The following is an 18,993-nucleotide window of genomic DNA, read 5'->3' on the forward strand; positions in this document are numbered from 1 at the left end:
CAAGCTGACCAAATGTTTCTCTGCAAGGAGGGAGGAGGTGAAAAAAACCTTCCTTGTTACAGGAATTGGGTAATCGCCATTTCAAAGGAATGGCCAGTCTACCAGGAAAGGCAATCAGATAAGGCATTATCAGATAACCTGGCAGACAGGAAAAACAGCATTCAAATTTCTGTTGTAGACTGCCTTTTCTGTGATGTAGGCATGATGTTTGTGGGGGGTGGTCTTGAGATACACCCCTTCTGTGATGTATGTATGATGTATTGAGGGGTGGTCTTGAGCTCCAGGGCAGGGAATTTAATATGTCTATATAAGGCCTTGCGCACCATTATTCGAGTTCCTCCTCCTTTCCTGCGTGTGAGGGCAGCACCCTGTTGCAACATATCAATAAGGATCAGGCTTACTAGCTGCTTTGCTTCTCAATATTCTCTGGTTGGCCTCTGTTCTTTTCTCCTACCAATAGGGAACCTACGTAAGGACTCTATATGGGCTCTTGGATACCCCATAAGGGGAAAAGGGCATATTTTGTTTACAACGGAAGACAGTCAGCCCCTCCCACCTTCAGCTGGAGAGGCTGTTCTTCCATCAAATCCATCCTGCCAATGGTTGCACGCCAAACCTGCACACCCTCCAACATTTCTCCGGTGAAAATAGGGACGTCCCGTTCCGTAATGATAATTCTACTGTTTATACCCCACACATCTTACTGGGTTGCCCCAGCCACTCTGGACAGATTCCAACGTATATAAAAACACAATGCAACATTAAACATTTAAATAACTTGCCCATACAGGATTGCCTTCAGACGGCTCGGGGGGGGGGGTTGGATAACTCCATACCCTCCAAGATTTCTCCAGTGAAAATAGGGATGTCCTAAGGAAAAGTGGGACATTCCGGGATCAAATCAGAAACCGGGACAGCTTCTCTAAATCAGGGACGCCCCTGAAAAATGGCGGCACTTTGAGGGTCTGACCCTGTGGTGTTTCAGCTCTGTCATGCTACCTGAGCATCAGCTGCAGCAAGGCATGCTGGGAGTTGCCCCTGCAAAGGGAGGGGGCTTTTCCCTTTTCTTTGAGATTCATGGCAGTGTAGGAGTGTGAAGCGAGATTTAAAAAACAAAAAACACCCAGCAGCTGAGCTGCATTCTGTTCCCTTCCAGGCTGTGTCAACAACCCACCTGTTTATTTTCTCCCTTTTAATTGCCAGCTCGGGAAACGGCCTGGTTTGCGCAGCGAAAGAGCAAGGGTCGAATCCGAGGCTGGTGCTAATTGCAGAACATTTCTTGGCTGCCTTCAGCTCCTGCCACGCGGGGCCGTTTGTCGCCAAAGTTCAGCGAAACGCTTTGGAGGCCGGGGCCTAATGGAAGGCGACGCGTTGCCGACTCCTTTGGAGAAGGCTGAGCCTCAGGTGCTCACAGAGGAGAAACCTCTCTGCCTTTTAGATCGGGAGTGAAGATGTTGGAGACGGAAATGGCTGCCTTTCTGATTTTGGGCTGCTCTGCGATCCTTCCGTTTTCCCAGTAGTGATGTATGAAAGCGAGAGCTGGACCACAAAGAAGGCTGATCGCCGAAGAACGGATGCTTTTGAATTCTGGTGCTGGAGGAGACTCTTGAGGGTCCCATGGACTGCAAGAAGATCAAACCTCTCCATCCTTAAGGAAATCAGCCCTGAGTGCTCACTGGAAGGACAGATCCTGAAGCTGAGGCTCCAATACTTTGGCCACCTCATGAGAAGAGAAGACTCCCTGGAGAAGACCCTGATGTTGGGAAAGATGGAGGGCACAAGGAGAAGGGGACGACAGAGGACGAGATGGTTGGACAGTGTTCTCAAAGCCACCAGCATGAGTTTGAGGAAACTGCGGGAGGCAGTGGAAGACAGGAGTGCCTGGCGTGCTCTGGTCCATGGGGTCATGAAGAGTCGGACACGACTAAACGACTAAACAACAACAACAACAACAACGAGACCCTTCAGGCATGTGCGTGAGTTCTTGAAGGAGCAGCAGAGCTGGCAAGTTGAGATATTTTGCTTGCCTCTGAGGCAAATATGCCCATTTTGGTTCCTCTCAGTTTTAAGTCCGGCTCTCAACATCAGCTGCAAATTTTGAGAAACACAAGATCTCGTGAATATTCAGTAGCATTTCGCATACAAACATACATACTTTTTTACACCATTGCCTCATCTGCCCATTACCACAAAGCAATTCATCCTAATGCAATGCACTTTTCTATGTTCTTTGCATATGCATTCTGCACACAGTTTACCCTGTTGAGAGTTTTTCTATATACATTACTGATGCGCATGGCATTGCAAAATTTCGAAAGGTGTGAATACCAAAGGAGAGTGGCGTTGCATATCAGGAGTGAGAATGACGGAAAATTGCTTTCAAATACAAACTGAAGCAATTTCCCCACCAATTCCTACTAGGAACAAGCATAGCTGTCTCAGCTTCATTCTTTAAGAGAGCTGCATACCAGCAGATGTTTGCAGTGAGAGATTTTGAGATGCTCCCAAAGGGTGCTTAAGGTGAATACCCCCCCCAAAGTAGTTTATGATGACCTTTTTATTCAACAACAACAACAACAATAATTTATTATTTATACCCCGCCCATCTGGCTGGGTTTCCCAAGGCACTCTGGGCAGCTCCCAACAAAATATTAAAATACAATAATCTATTAAACATTAAAAGCTTCCCTAAACAGGGCTGCCTTCAGATGTCTTCAAAAAGTCTGGTAGTTGTTTTTCTCTTTGACATCTGGTGGGAGGGAGTTCCACAGGGCGGGTGCCACCACTGAGAAGGCCCTCTGCCTGGTTCCCTGTAACTTGGCTTCTCGCAGTGAGGGAACCGCCAGAAGGCCCTCGGAGCTGGACCTCAGTGTCCAGGCAGAACAATGGGGGTGGAGATGCTCCTTCAGGTATATTGGGCCGAGGCCGTTGAGGGCTTTCAAGGTCAGCACCAACACTTTGAATTGTGCTCGGAAACGTACTGGGAACCAATGTAGGTCTTTCAAGACCAGTGTTATGTGGTCTCAGCGGCCGCTCCCAGTCCCCAGTCTAGCTGCCACATTCTGGATTAGTTGTAGTTTCTGGGTCACCTTCAAAGGGAGCCCCACATAGAGCGCATTGCAGTAGTCCAAGCGGGAGATAACCAGAGCATGTACCACTCTGGTGAGATAGTCTGCAGGCAGGAAGGGTCTCAGCCTGCAGACCAGATGGAGCTGATAAACAAGCCGCCCTGGACACAGAATTGACCTGCGCCTCCATGGACAGCTGTGAGTCCAAAATGACTCCCAGGCTTCGCACCTGGTCCTTCAGGGACACAGTTACCCCATTCAGGACCAGGGAGTCCTCCACACCTGCCCACCCCCTGTCCACCCAAAACAGTACTTCTGTCTTGTCAGGATTCAACCTCAATCTGTTAGCCGCCATCTATCCTCCAACCGCCTCCAGACACTCACACAGGATCTTCACCACCTTCATTTACCCACAGTGAGAACAGGAAGCAGGATTAGATGAGCCATTGGCCTGATCCACCAGCCTCTTCTGATGTTCTTACATTTTCTGAACCCTGAAGAGACCCTGCCAGTCAGAGTAGATAGATAGTATGGAGCGAAATGGACCAAAGTAGTCCAACTTGGTATAATGCAGTTTCCAGGGTTCCTTACTGGCCAAGAGCCCCATTGATCACTGCTATGCTTCTGATCATAAATACATACATGATGAATGCTTTCCCAGGAGTGTGAAAACAGCTGACGGCAGCAACCTGGAAGGAAGCGGGGAGAGAAGGCAACAGAGCCCCGGATAAATAATGGGATTCAAACACCAGCCGTCTCGCCCGCTTTGATTCATTCTAATGAGGACGCTCAGGTCGATAAATAAGCGGGACTTGAGGGATGTGAGAAAGGTGCTTTTCTGAGCTGCGCCTGTGGGGAGACGAGCGAGGGGACTTCTCTGCATGGCAGGCCTGCCTCATGAGAGGTCCTTCAAGGAGAGATAATGGAGGTGCCTGATTACCTGTAATTCCTCTCCTCCCTGCTGCGAATGTACCGGGGGTTTAATAAATGCAACATTTAGCAACCTGCCTGTTCATCTTTCAATTAAGAGATCCCTTCAGCAGAAGAAGGGAAGAGTAGGAAGAGATGAAAATAAAGATAATTGCCTAGATGGTAGGTTGACATAAGTTCTCTTTTTCTGGGACATGTCTTACTTTTTCAGAATTAAAAATTTCTGTTCAGGCAGATTTTTAAAATTTGGAAAAATGTCCTCTTTTTTTGTGTGGCTTACACTAACTCAAGATTTTTTTAAAAAAATAAACAAATTCCACCCCTCACCGTTTTCATGAATGAAGCGGGAGCGTTCCGCAGCACTCTTTTCCCAACAAGGAGTTGCGGCTGTGGTCATGTGGGTCTTTGTAGTTGCAACGCCCGCAGCTCTACTCCTGCGGGCTCTTTAAAGCAGGCATAGGCAAACGCAGCCCTCCAGATGTTTTGGGACCACAATTCGCATCATCCCTGACCACTGGTCCTGCTAGCTAGGGATGATGGGAGTTGTAGTCCCAAAACATCTGGCAGGCTGAGTTTGCCTATGCCTGCTTTAAAGTTAAGAACATTGCTATTAGCAATCTATCATAGGGTTACCAGACGTCCCCGGATTTGCGAATAAGTCCCTGGACAAATACCATCCCTGGAATGTCCCTGGATTTCATCTAACGTCCCCAGGAAACGCAGCGGCGGCAGTCTCAGCAGCCCGGAGCAGTTGGTTCTGGCTGGCTTCAGGAGCTGCTCAGAAGTCCCCATATGATGGTGGTGCAGGGGCTCCAAGATGCAGCTTCTGGGCTGCCTCCACCTTCCCTGACCCCCACACCTAAGCTGTGAAGGGAGGCTTCATGCTGCCTATCGGAGCAGCCTCCAAACTCCTGCTTGCGTGCAAGCAAGCGGGGCGGGGATCTCTCAGCTGTGAAGGGGGCCCTCACGCTGCCTATCAGAGCTTGAGTGCAAGCAGGAGGGGCCAGGGACCTCTCATTTAGGCAATGGGAAGCCTCCCTTCCCAGCTGAGAAATCCCCGCCCCCTCCTGCTTACATGCAAGTAGGAGTTGGGATGGGGTTGCTCCGAAAGGCAGTGTGAAACCTCCCTACCCTCTGCCGCCGCCATTGCTGCAGCATCAATGCCCCAAACATATAGTACAGTGGTACCTTGGGTTACATACGCTTCAGGTTACATACGCTTCAGGTTACAGACTTTGCTAACCCAGAAATAGTGCTTCAGGTTAAAAACTTTGCTTCAGGATGAGAACAGAAATTGTGTAGCAGCGGCGCGGCAGCAGTGGGAGGCCCCATTAGCTAAAGTGGTGCTTCAGGTTAAGAACAGTTTCAGGTTAAGAACAGACCTCCAGAACAAATTAAGTACTTAACCTGAGGTACCACTGTATGTATGTATGTATGTACAGTCATACCTCGGCATAAATACGCTTCAGGTTGAGTGCTTTCGGGTTGCGCTCCGTGGCGACCCAGAAGTAACGGAGCACATTACTTCCGGGTTTCACCACTCGTGCATGTGCAGACGCTCAAAATGATGTCACGCACATGCGCGGAAACGGCAAAACACGATCCGTGCATGCGCAGCCGCACTGTCGCAACTTACGTTCTGTTTGGGATGCGAACGGGGCTCCAGACTGGATCCCTGTTAACAATTTTGGTTGGCCCTCACGGCCCTTCACTTCATCAAATCTGGCCCTCTTTGAAAAAAGTTTGGACACCACTGATTTAGAGTACAGTGGTACCTCGCAAGACGAACGCCTCGGAAGACGAAAAACTCGCAAGACAAAAGAGTTTTTCGTTTTTTGAGTTGCTTCGCAAGACGAATTTCCCTATGGGCTTGCTTCGCAAGACGAAAACGTCTTGCAAGTTTGTTTCCTTTTTCTTAAAACCTCTTGAAAGGTGCAGTTGCAACTTGACCGTGCTTCGCAAGACGAAAAATTCGCAAGATGAAAAAACTCGCAGAATGAATTAATTTTGTCTTGCGAGGCACCACTGCATTTAGGAGTGCCAAGATAGCTTTTGGATTGCTCTCCTGTACTATTTTAGACAAACATACAGTGGTACCCCGCAAGACGAACGCCTCGCGAGACGAAAAACTCGCAAAACGAAAGGTTTTTTCGTTTTCGAGTTGCCTCGCAAGACGAATTTCCCTATGGGCTTGCTTCGCAAAACGAAGCTTGCCCCGGGGACAGCGGGTCTTCTCTTTTGAAGCAAGCGGCTGCGGGGAGATCGCTTCTCCCCACCGCCCCTTGCTTCAAAAGAGGTCCGGGGGCAGCGGGAAGCGCTCCCGCTGCCCCCGGACCTCTTTTGAAGCAAGCGGCTGCGCTTCTCCCCGCAGCCGCTTGCTTCAAAAGAGGTCCGGGACCTCTTTTGAAGCAAGCGGCTGCGGAGAGAAGGGATCTCCCCGCAGCCGCTTGCTTCAAAAGAGGTCCCGGACCTCTTTTGAAGCAAGCGGCTGCGGAGAGAAGGGATCTCCCCGCAGCCGCTTGCTTCAAAAGAGGTCCCGGACCTCTTTTGAAGCAAGCGGCTGCGGAGAGAAGGGATCTCCCCGCAGCCGCTTGCTTCAAAAGAGGTCGGGGACCTCTTTTGAAGCAAGCGGCTGCGGAGAGAAGGGATCTCCCCGCAGCCGCTTGCTTCAAAAGAGGTCCGGGGGCAGCGGGAGCGCTTCCCGCTGCCCCCGGACCTCTTTTGAAGCAAGGGGCGGTGGGGAGAAGCGATCTCCCCGTGCTCCGAAGCCGGGCGGGGGGGTGGGAGCACCTGCCCCAGCCACCCCGCTTCGGAACGCTGCTCCGAAGCGGGGTGGGGGGGGCGGGAGCACCTGCCCCAGCCGCCGGGCTTCGTAGCGCTGCTGCGAAGCCGGGCGGGGGGGTGGGAACACCTTCTGAAGGCGGGCGGGGGGCGAAAGTCTTTGTCCCCCCTGCCTGCCTTCCCAGGGGCTTTTAAATCGCCCCGGACAGCGGAGAAGTCCTCCGCTGTCCGGGGCGATTTTAAAATGCCGCCCGCCAGCATTTTAAGATCGCCCGGACAGCGGAGAAGTCCTCCGCTGTCCCAGGGTTTTTTAAAATGCTGGGGGTGAGAAGAAAAGCCCTTGTCACCCCCCCCCGGCCTTCAGAAGAGGTGTGGGGACAGACTGTCCCCGGACCTGGTCTGAAGGCGGTTTCCCTAGGAACGCATTAATTGATTTTCAATGCATTCCTATGGGAAACCGTGCATCGCAAGACGAAAAAACCGCAAGACGAAGAGACTTGCGGAACGAATTAATTTCGTCTTGCGAGGCACCACTGTAGTTGGTCTCTAAGGTACTACTGGACAACTTTTTAATTTTTTTTATTTATTTTGACTGCGTCAGACCAACACGGCTACCTACCTGAATCTATTTTAGACACGTGGTTTATAAACTTATATATGTGTGTTTACTTTCTGCAATTATCAACATTTATTCTATACTTGAGACCTTAGAATTCCCATAACACTGGAAAACACAGGAGGGAAGAGATGCTGGAATCCTGCTTGTGAGGTTTTGCATTGGAACATGTGGTTGGCCCCTGTGAGAACAGGATGCTGGACTAAATGGGCCATTGGCCTGATCCTGCAAGCTCTTCTGATGTTATGTCGTACAACCACAAAAAGGCACCTGAAGATTTGCATCTCACAAATCCGTTTATCTACTACAAGCTCGTTTGATTCTTTGGCAGCCCCCATAAAATGTACTGAGCGGAGAGATCTGGTGGCAGTTAAGCCCCTGCAAAGGACAGGACTTTAAATGCAAGCTGCCCAACTTTCCCCATTGAGAAGTTCCGACTTTTCCGGACTGGGGTTTTTGCTCGCTGCTTATTTGGAGAGAAAGAAAGAGTTGCAAACTGCCTACACCCCTCTCCTAAATGACATGGCTTTGATCCTGCGGCTTTCAAGGGAAAATCATCTCCGATAGCGAGTTCCACGCAGCTAGCAGAAGTACACTGGAAGTCAAGGAGTTGGAACACCTTCTCTGTAGGGAACAGCGGCAGCCTTTGAGTCTTTGAGGCTTAGATTCAAAAGACGCCTCTCTATAAGGGCTTTTGCAAATTTATCGAGGGGGAAACTTCCCTCCCACTCGTATCGCATTGGAACTCAGAGTCACCAAATAGAAGCGGCAGGAGATGGCCCTTCGCCAACCCGGCGCCCTCTGTGTGTTCTGGACCACAAACCCCGCTAGCCCACCAGATGCCAAAATGGGAAACCCACAAGTAGGACGCGGGTACATGAGGGCTTCCCCCCATCTATGGTTTCCAGCAACTGGGGTTCGGAAACATTGAGAGCTTCTAATCTCAGGGTTGTGGGTTCGAACCCCACGTTGGGGAAAAGATTCCTGCATTGCAGGGGGTTGGACTAGATGACCTGCAGGGTCCCTTCCAACTCTATGATTCTGTGACCATGCAAGTTGTTACGGAAATGACATGGGGGGGGGCATCTTTAAGATTGGGTTTCTGCCTCCTCCCTTGTTATGTACTGAGTTGAATAGGATCCAAAAGGCAGCAGTCTGATTGGTCCTAGAACAATAGGATCCAGAATGCAGCAGTCTGATTGGTCCTAGAACAATAGGGTCCAGAATGCAGCAGTCTGATTGGTCCTAGAACAATAGGAATCAGAATGCAGCAGTCTGATTGGTCCTAGAACAATAGGAATCAGAATGCAGCAGTCTGATTGGTCCTAGAACAATAGGGTCCAGAATGCAGCAGTCTGATTGGTCCACAGGAGCCACCCAATCCAGCTCCAGGTGGAAGTGAATCTGCAACCTGATTGGCCTACAGGAGAATACCGGAATTAGCCAATCACGTGGGGCCCATTGTGTAAATAATGTATATAAAGCAGACATTCTGGGGGAACCTCCATTCCTCCTCACCACTATGAGCTGAATAAAGAGCATGAAATCCACTCTTGACTCCGAGTATATTTCACCCCTTTACTCTTCAGCCCCGGGATGATGAGCCCATGCCCTTCTCCCCATTGGTTTCACAAGCACAACACACACGTCTTTCGATTGCCTTAAATTGTTGCAATGTTGCAAATATGCCTGAATGTATCCTTTCGACTTGACAGCTCTGGGAAGATACCTAGCTTTATAAATTTGTAGAAAATCCATACTTTAACCGATTCTCCTCATTCCAATGCCATTTTAACCCTTAAAGAAAGGTGAATTTGGACTCCACCTCCCTCCATGAACCAAGAAGCAGGAAGTCACGTGGGCAGCAGGAACAGGGCATGCCGCCATAATTCCCCAAGCTTGAGAGCATGTACACTGTACCCCACCCAGGGAGTGACCAAGGGGGCAACACTAGACATCCACAGAGGCAGTTTAGCAAGTCAGGTGTTCTGAAAGCCCATCCCCAGACAAGTTCTTTCGGTGATGGGTACTTAAGAGGTTGGGATGCGGGTGGCGCTGTGGTCTAAAGCACAGAGTCTCTTGGGCTTGCCGATCAGAAGGTCGGCGGTTCGAATCCCTGCCACGGAGTGAGCTCCCATTGCTTTGTCCCAGTGCCTGCTAACCTAACAGCTTGAAAGCATGCCAGTGCAAGGAGATAAATAGGTACTGCTGCAGCGGGAAGGTAAACAGCGTTTCCATGCGCTCTGGTTTCCATCATGGTGTTTGGTTGTGCCAGAAGCGGTTTAGTCCTGCTGGCCACATGACCCAGAAAGCTGTCTGTGGACAAACACCAGCTCCCTTGGTCTGAAAAGCGAGATGAGCGCTGCACCCCATAGTCACCTTTGACTGGACTTAACCATCCAGGGGTCCTTTACCTTTTACCTTTACCTTTGTTTAAGAGGTGTTGGGAAAGGTGTCTGATAAAGTGGCCTAATGTTGAACTTGCGTAACCTTTGTATACCCCTCCCCATTTGTGACATGCTAGTGATGTAGTGAGTGGATCCAGGTGGTGCTGTGGTCTAAACCACAGAGCCTAGGGCTTGCTGATTGGAAGGTCGGCAGTTCGAATCCCTGTGACGGGGTGAGCTCCTGTTGCTCAGTCCCTGCTCCTGCCAACCTAGCAGTTTGAAAGTACGTCAAAGTGCAAGTAGATAAATAGGTACCGCTCTGGCGGGAAGGTAAACGGCATTACCGTGCGCTGCTCTGGTTCACCAGAAGCAGCTTAGTCATGCTGGCCACATGACCCGGAAGCTGTCCCCAGACAAACACTGGCTCACTTGGCCTCTAGAGCGAGATGAGCGCGACAACCCAAGAGTTGTCCATGACTGGACCTAACGGTCAGGGGTACCTTTACCTTTACCTTCTTAGTGATGTAGTGATGATATATCAGTGATACCACTCAAAGTGTATTCTGGGGGAAAGAGGGACGTTTTAAAAGAGGACGTCACCCCATGCTTGGGGTTCTTGCTCTGTGTGGGGACCTGTTGCGCAACAATAAAGATCGTGGTCTACTGACCGCTGTTTTGCTCCAAATTACTTGGCTAGAACTTCCTTCTTTTACTGACTGCATGGACCCACGAGGGGACTTGCACCCTGATAAGCTGGGCTGTTGAGTAGCCTCTCACCCCAGAATTTTTCCTTCACAAGGCAAAGCATAGTCATCAGGGCTAGTAGGCCTCAATATCTCTCTCCTCCTCCATCAATGGGTCTAATCCTCATGGAGTCTCTTACTTGTTCTCCTCTAAACTCAAAAGCCCCAGACCTTTCTTTGCAGGGGAGTCTTTCCACCCCCCTCAATCATTTTGGTTGCTCTTCTCTGACCCTTCCTCCAACTCTAAGATATCGTTTTCGAGGTGAGGTGGCCAGATGGAGCCTTGGTCTGATCAGAACAGACCTTTCTGGTGCTTGATTTCTCTGCACAATCCACCCTGAATCCCCAAGAAATTGTGGGGAGAGATTATTCCTAATAAACACCGGCAAAGGAGCAGGGCTGGGAGCGAGGCCGTTAGGCTGATGAGGAAACGAGGGCTAATTAATGCTCAGGCTGTCTCTCGGCAAGAATTGAAACCTAATTAAGTGCGCTGGGCGGCCGCGGGTTATCGGGAACGGTGCTGCGCTCACCGGCACTGCCTCCAGCATGTTTTTCAGCCCCTGCATCCTTGGCAAACATCTTCAGGATTGACAGCTGCCAACCCAGCCAAGGCAGCCGAGTGGGGTTCTGGTCCAGGGGCTCTTGGGAAACTTCCCCATAAAGCAGGGCTGGCCCAAGACATTTTGGCACCGGATGCGAACAACACCACAAAATGGCCCGCTGAGCCATGGAATAAGGGGTGAATGAAGAGCTACTGATCTGATGCCCCTGTGGAAATAATAATAATAATAATAATAATAATAATAATAATAATAATAATAATAATAATAGTAACAGGCAACCAAGAATTCTGTAGCACCATAAAGTCTAAGGCTCCAGTTCCCAAACCTTTCCCCAGCCACCTCAGTTCCAGCTGTTAACGGAAAAATCTGAGGGCTCCCTTGGACAAAAACAAAGACACCAACCAGGATAACTTGGAGCAAAACAGCAGCCTGTGGGCTTGGCCTTTATTGAATACTGTCGCGACAGGACTCCCACCCGCAACAAGATGAAGCAAAATGGAAGTCCAGAACAAAAGAAGACCCCAACTTTTATTAGTTACTAATCCCCCAAACTACACCCCTAAGACTACATCACAACTACATCACAAAAAAGGAGGGGTTGAGGGAGGAGTTGTGGAGGTAACCTGAGTATCTTGTCACCTGGCTGGTTCCTCCTCTCCCCCTCCCCATGAGTCATTTCCTGAGGACAAAAGGGAGTTGGCAGTTTCCTGCCCCCAGAGGGAAGATCAGATCATTGTCCTTTGTTCCAGTCCATGTTGAATCCACTCCCATATGCAAGTCCTTTGTGACCTGGATGGTCTTCTGTCTGGGACCATCAAGGTTGTCATGCCAACTGGGTAGGGCTCCTGTGTATGTGCTGGTATCGTTAAGGGATTATGACCATCCTGTATCAAACCATCCCCCTTTGATAGTCCTTCCTTCATGGAGTAAAATAAAAGTGGACCGGTGTAAATCCGATGTACGGTTGATTTACTATGAATTTATAACAGAAACGTCGCGTATGTCGTGTGTGTGTGGTGTTTGTACAAACTGAATGATTGGGGGGGGGGGTTCCTGCAACACAGCCCAAAAGTTGGGCCTGGCGAGCATTTAAGGTTCCCAACCCTAATCTGCGGGCTGCCATCTGATGGGATTTTATTCTGATCCTGATCTGATTTTAGGATGTATTTTAATTGATTGCCTGATTTCATGTTAATGTGTTGTACACTTGATGTTAGCCGCTCTGAGCCCAGTTTTGGCTGGGGAGGGCATGGTATTATTATTATTATTAATATAGTTGTTGTTGTTCTTGTTGTTAATATTATCTCAGACCCTCCAAATGTCCCTATTATCCAGGCACAGTTCTGGATTTACAGAAGCCGTCCCAGTTTCTGATTTGAACCTTCACTGGAGGTTTCCAAAGGCAGGTTGGGCGGCCCTCTGTCAGGGATTCTTCAGCTGAGATTCCTGCATTGCAAGGGGTTGGGCTAGATCAGTGTTTCCCAAACGTTTTTGGGCAACGGCACACCTGTTTACCGGAAAAAAATCTCGCGGCACACCACCATTAAAGCCCCGCCCCCGTGACGTCATTCGGGGAGCCGGCGGCCCGGGCCTGAGCTGGAAGGAGAGGCGGTGCTTTTCGGCACAAGGCAATCGGCCTGGAATTGTTTCCCGCGTGCTGCGAAAGGGAACAGCTGCGGTCGCGCGAACCCTCCGGCGCTGGGAGGGGAAAGGGCGGAGTCGCAGAGCACCAGCTGGCCGAGCGGTTGCGCGCAGCGTTGCGCTTTTGGAGAGCGTGCGGCTGCTGCTAGGGGATCCGGGGACGTGAGCAGGCCTGGCCCGACCCGGGTTGAAGGAGGACAAGCCGGCAGCGTGCCAAGTGAGTTCGGTTGCGCGCGACGGCCCCCGCTCCCCCCACCCCCGCCGGATCCTCGCCGCCGCCGCCTCTCGCCCGCCTCCCTCCCACGGCACACCAGCCGATGTCTCACGGCACAGTAGTGTGCCGCGGAACACCGGTTGGGAAACACTGGGCTAGATGACCCTCAGGGGTCTCTTACAGCTCTACAATTCTACGCTTCCATGAGGTTATCGGTGAGCTGGCCATTGGTGCAACAGCAGCTTCGTCCCAGAGATGAGCTGTGTTATGAGAAAGCCTATCCGACCACATAACACAGAGCAGGTGGGTTTTGGAAGAATCTCGGGAGATGGCGGGTTGCAGCCTCCAAGGTCAAAACTCATGCCGGCGTTGACACAGTACCTGACCCTTCTAGCAACTCGCACAGCCTCTGATGTTACGGTCCATTCTTCCTACGCAATTGCCACTGGCCTTTGCTCTTTCTCCTCCTTGGAGGGCCGCCGGGAGAAGCTTGCTGGCTTTTGTTGACACAGTCAAGACTCCCTTTGAAGCCTTCGTGTGGTTTATTTGACCTCCTCGACTGTGGAAGGTCAGGTGGTGGTGACATTTTCCAGAGCTCAGGCCGCTAGGTCAGGCTCTATTTATGCACATGGTGAGCAAATTGTGTGTAATTTGCGCTTGTTACGGAAAAATCTAGGTGTGAGGCTGCTCAGTGCTCCAGCTGGTCGGGCAGAGCCCGCGGGTCCCTGCGGAATAAAGGAAGGAGTCCAGCCACCAACCGGAGCAAACAGCTGTAGACCAAAGTTTATTGCGCAACAGGTTGAAAAAGGAATTTTGAACCCCGAGGATGGGGTGACAAGGACTTTTAAAAGTTCCCCACCATATCCCAGAATACAGTTCGTACAGCATCCTTGCTACATCACTGACATGTCACCAAAGGGGAGGGGTAGACAGGGGTTACACTAGTTTAACCTTGGCAAACATGTCCAGACCAGTCCTTGGTACAAGATTAGCATAAGCAGACATGGCAGGGCAAGACTCAGGTATAAGATTAGCATAGGCCAGGGGTCTGCAACCCGCGGCTCCGGAGCCGCATGTGGCTCTTTTACACCTTTGCCGCGGCTCCGGGGCAGATACTAGCGAGGGGAGGAGGCGCATTGTGTGCCCCGACACTCCCCACTGTGGCGGGCGCTGTACTGGCTGTGACGTCGTATGGGGGCGGTGCGTGCGTTAGTCACGCACCGTCCCGACGTCACCTTCCCACCCGCCCGCCCGCTACATTGTAAGGGGCATGTACGCTGGTCACTGCATTGAAAGGGGGCATGTACGCTGGTCACTGTTTTGAAGGGAAGTGAAGAACACACACACAAAAAAAGGTAACTTGTTAATTTAACGTTTATTTCTATGAGGCGGAGTAATTCTGAGGGATCAAACAAAGAAATAATAAAAAAGTGACAAAAAAGTTATTTTTATAATGACGAGTTTTGCGGCTCCCGTTTCTTTTTCTTCGGAAATGGGTCCAAGTGGCTCTTTTTGTCTTAAAGGTTGCAGACCCCTGGCATAGGCAAACACCTCTGACATCCCACCAGCCAAAGCACAATAGAACTTCCTTTGCATGTCTGGACCCCTTGGCAGGTCTGGTGGTGGCATTAGGCTTTCCTTGGAGAACAATGAGTCCAGCAATTGCCACCTCTGGGCATTTCCTGGGGTAGGAGGTGTGTATACATGTCTTCACGCTTGGGGAGGTGGCAGGGTCGGTTTTTCCAAGGGCAAAATAGAGTTGAAATGGAGGAAACTGGCAAAGGAGACGATTTTATGTGATTGTTAAAGCTAGGTAGCTTCCCTGAGCTGCCAAGTCAAAAGGATACATTTATGCATGAAATTTGAAACATTTAACAACTTTAAAGATGAGGCCCTCCCCCCGTAATTTCCGTAACAGCGCTCAAAGATGCTTTCAGCACGACCTTCCTTCTCCAAGCTGACAGCCTCCCAGATCTTTTTGGACGGCAACTCCCATCAGCTGCACCCAGCGCGGTCTTTCGAACTACAACTCCCTCTGGGGCTGATTGGAGTTACGTTCTGGAGGGCACCAGGTTGGGGAAGACTGGGCTGGACCAATTCATGGAGGAGGGGGAGAGGTCTGTCAGTAGCCGGTCGTCACGATAGCTAAGTAGAACCTCCATAGCCAGTAGCAGCAGATCCCTCAATAGCAAAGAACAAGGAGGACTTCTTGGCTTCATGCCCTGAAATGGAAGGTGTGTACGGCTGCCTCTCCTGGGAAATCACTCTGTTTCATGTTGTTATAAGTTTGGAGGGGTGTCAGTTTGGATTATATCCATGGGTACGTTTCAGGCTTGTGATTCTGTATCCATTGAGATTAGCATGGCTGGGGCTGATGGGCGTTGTAGTCCAAAACCTATGGGAGGGTGCCTGGTCACAGAAGACCTGCTCCAGTAGTTTGGGGTGTTTGCACCTGTAATAAATGAAAATCTGCCCTTATTCCCTTATGGGGGACACAAGAGCCCTTATGGAGTCCTTTGCACGTTCTCCATAGGTCGGAGAAAATAACAGAGGCCAACCAGAGAATATCGAGAAGCAAAGCAGCTCGTAAGCCTGATCTTTATTGAACTGTTGCAACAGGGTGCTCCCCTCACACACACAGGAGGGAGGAGGAACCCAGAACCAAGGTGTGCCCGCCCTTATATAGACATTTTAAATTGCCTGCCCTGGAGTCCAAGACCGCCCCCCAGATACATCATACCTACATCACAGAAAGGGGTGGTCTACAACAGAAATCTGAGTGCGTTGTTTACCTCCTGTCTGGCAGGTTACCTGTTAATGCTTACTTGATTGGATACCCTGGGGAGCCTGGCCAGTCTTTTGTAATGACAAATACTTAGTTCCTGAGCCAGGTCACAGGCTCACCCTATTCATACACAGATATACCCTTAAGACAGGATTTGTGAAGGAAAAGACAATGGGGAGGCTTTTCCATTTTCCTTGACCTTGCAGAGAAAACATTTGGTCAGTTTGGGAGTCAAAATGGCTTCATGGCTGTTTTCCTGTGCTGATTCAGACATGTGGTTTATATATTTATGTACGTGTTTGCTTGATAGATTTATGAACATTTATTATATATATAAGACCTTATTTTTTTATTTCACACCTATTAGCAAATCATGACCCAACATGCTGTCCTTTGACAGGATTTTTTTCAGCCTTTCGGAAAATAAAGCAGTCATGTTTCTGCTCTTCCCTAATCCTACCTTCAAGCGGAAAAGGTCAGTTTAGGTGGGGTTCAAGTGTTTGAAATATCCATTTCGCCCCAACCCCGGCTGGTGCTGTTGTTGATTTCGCTGTACACGCCCCCATGCTTTCTGGTAACTGCTCCTGCCTCACTCCTGAATTAGCTGCACGGATGATCCCACACAACCAGGAATCACGCTGCCAACAGCATCAGGTCCCAGCACTGACCTCATGCTGACCTAGTTAGGCGATGAAGTCATTGAGGTCGGTGCAAATGAAGGAGCGGAGGTTTCTTGCAAGGAGTGGTGAAAAATCGCCAAGAGGCACAGCTAATTGTGAAAATGGAAGTCATTCAAGCCTTTACTCTGGAAAACAGGCTCCTGTCTTAAGCTCTTTGGCTCAGCCCCCAACTGTGTTCTTGGCAGAATCCTTGCGCCTTTCGAATGGGGGTTGGCAGGTCCAGCAACTCTGAGCTCACCATAACTTTGCACATCCTGCCCTGTCGCCAGCCCCTGATGGGGGCAAGGAGAGCAACTGTCCCTTACAGCCTACTCACTTTATTGTTATTATTTGACATCTGGTGGGAGGGTGTTCCACAGGGCAGGTGCCACTACCAAGAAGGCCCTCTGCCTGGTTCCCTGTAACTTGGCTTCTCGCAGGGAGAGAACCACCAGAAGGCCCTCGGAGCTGGACCTCAGTGTCCGGGCAGAACGATGGAGGTGGAGACGCTCCTTCAGGTCTACTGGACCGAGGCCGTTGAGGGCTTTCAAGGTCAGCACCAACACTTTGAATTGTGCTCAGAAACGTACTGGGAGCCAGTGTAGGTCTTTCAGGACCGGTGTTATGTGGTCTCGGCAGCCGCTCCCAGTCACCAGTCTAGCTGCCGCATTCTGGATTAGTTGTAGTTTCCTGGTAACCTTCAAAGGTAACCCCACATAGAGCGCATTGCTGTAGTCCAAGCTCCACGTTCCTTAAAGGTAAAGGTACCCCTGCCTGTACGGGCCAGTTGTGTCCGACTCTAGGGTTGTGCGCTCATCTCACTTAAGAGGACGGGAGCCAGCGCTGTCCGGAGACACTTCCGGGTCACGTGGCCAGAGTGACGAAGCTGCTCTGGTGACCCAGCACCAGCGCAGCACACAGAAACGCCGTTTACCTTCCCGCTATAAAGCAGTACCTGTTTATCTACTTGCACTTAAGAGTGCTTTCGAACTGCCAGGTGGGCAGGAGCTGGGACTGAAAGATGGGAGCTCACCCCGCCGCGGGGATTCGAACCGCCGACCATACGATCGGCAAGTCCTAGGCACTGAGGTTTTACCCACAGCGCCACCTGCGTCCCTTAGTTCCTTAGGACGTCCCTATTTTAATCAGAGAATTCTCGGGGGGTATGGAGTTATCCGACCCCCAAGCCAAGGAGATAGCAAGACAACCTTTAGAAGATGTATGAAGGCAGCCCTGTCTAGGGAATTTTTTCAATGTTTAATGTTTTATTATGTTTCTCTATATGTTGGAAGCTGCCCAAAGTTGATGGGGCAAGCCAGTCAGATGGGCAGGGTATAAATAATAAAATTGTTGTTGTTGTTGTTGTGTTTTCCGGCTTCTGCTCTTGCCCAAACTTCCTCCCAGAGCCTTTCGCCTATCTGTGCAAATTACACCCCACTGAACCCAAAAAAACACTCATTTGCTGCCCAAAATAGGCCATTCTCAGACATGTTTCTCTCTCTCCTGCATACATGATCCGAATGATGGCAGAAAAAACCCACATTACGATTCCTGACCTACTTTCCCGGGGTTTGCATTCAGCGCCAGCCAAGGGGAGAATGCGAAAGCTGCTTTACTTGGGGTTTTGAAACATTGACAGCTGTGCGCTTTGCACATTGAGATAATTGCGCGGAGACAACTTGAAGAGTGTGGGCAGCAGCGTGGTGGGTCTCGCAGAGGAAGAGCAGAAACCGCCTTGTGTGCTGACTCAGACCCTTGGGCCACCTATCTCAGTACTGCCTGCACGGACTGGCAGGGGCTCTCTAGGAATGCATGCAGGGAGTCTTTCCTACCTGGAGGTGCTAAGGGGGTTCAAACCTGTCAAAGTAGATGCTGTCGCTAAGCTACGTCCCTTTAGCCAAGATGTGCCACTACTATTGCGCTCTTGAAGTGCAGGAGTTTTCCCTAGGATTTATTTATGAACGCATTCATTTGAAGAATCATAGAATCATGATTCTGTTGTAAATCATATATTTTGTTGTAAACAAAATCAATCTGCCCCTTTTTCCCTTATGGGGTACCCAAGAGCCCGTATAGAGTCCTTACGTGGGTTCCCTATTGGTAGGAGAAAATAACAGAGGCCAAGCAGAGAATATTGAGAAGCAAAGCAGCTCGTAAGCCTGATCTTTATTGAACTGTTGCAACAGGGTGCCCCCTTCAGACGCAGGAAAGGAGGAGGACCTCGAACAATGGCGCACAAGGCCTTATATAGACATTTTAAATTCCCTGCCCTAGAGCTCCACACCACCCCTCCATACATCATACATACATCACAGAAGGGGTGTAACCCAAGACACCCCCCCCGATACATCATACCTACATCACAGAAAAGGCGGTCTACAGCAGAAATCCGAGTGTATTGTTTATCTCGTCTGACAGGTTACCTGTTAATGCTCACTTGATTGGATACCCTGGGGAGCCTGGCCAGTCTTTTGTAATGGTAAATACTTAGTTCCTGAGCCAGGTCACAGGTTCACCCTATTCATACACAGACATACCCTTAAGACAGGATTTGTGAAGGAAAAGACATTAGGGAGGCTTTTCCATTTTCCATTGTGGTGTAGTGG

At 50.1% G+C, this 18,993-nt stretch overlaps 2 protein-coding genes across 2 annotated transcripts in view; one reads left to right on the top strand and one right to left on the bottom strand.

The window, feature by feature from the left end:
• PDE2A (phosphodiesterase 2A) overlaps window positions 1-18,993 on the top strand; it is a 393,922-nt gene that overhangs the window by 36,401 nt on the left and 338,528 nt on the right. The window lies entirely within an intron of this gene.
• ARRB1 (arrestin beta 1) overlaps window positions 8,376-18,993 on the bottom strand; it is a 558,582-nt gene continuing 547,964 nt past the window's right edge. Inside the window, exon 17 of the transcript XR_014525196.1 lies at window positions 8,376-8,408. The gene's annotated coding sequence lies outside the window, so the exon portion shown is untranslated. The remainder of the gene's footprint in view (window positions 8,409-18,993) is intronic.

This window comes from Podarcis liolepis, assembly GCF_965112155.1.
Source record: "Podarcis liolepis genome assembly, chromosome: 4".
Taxonomy (NCBI): Eukaryota; Metazoa; Chordata; class Lepidosauria; order Squamata; family Lacertidae; genus Podarcis; species Podarcis liolepis.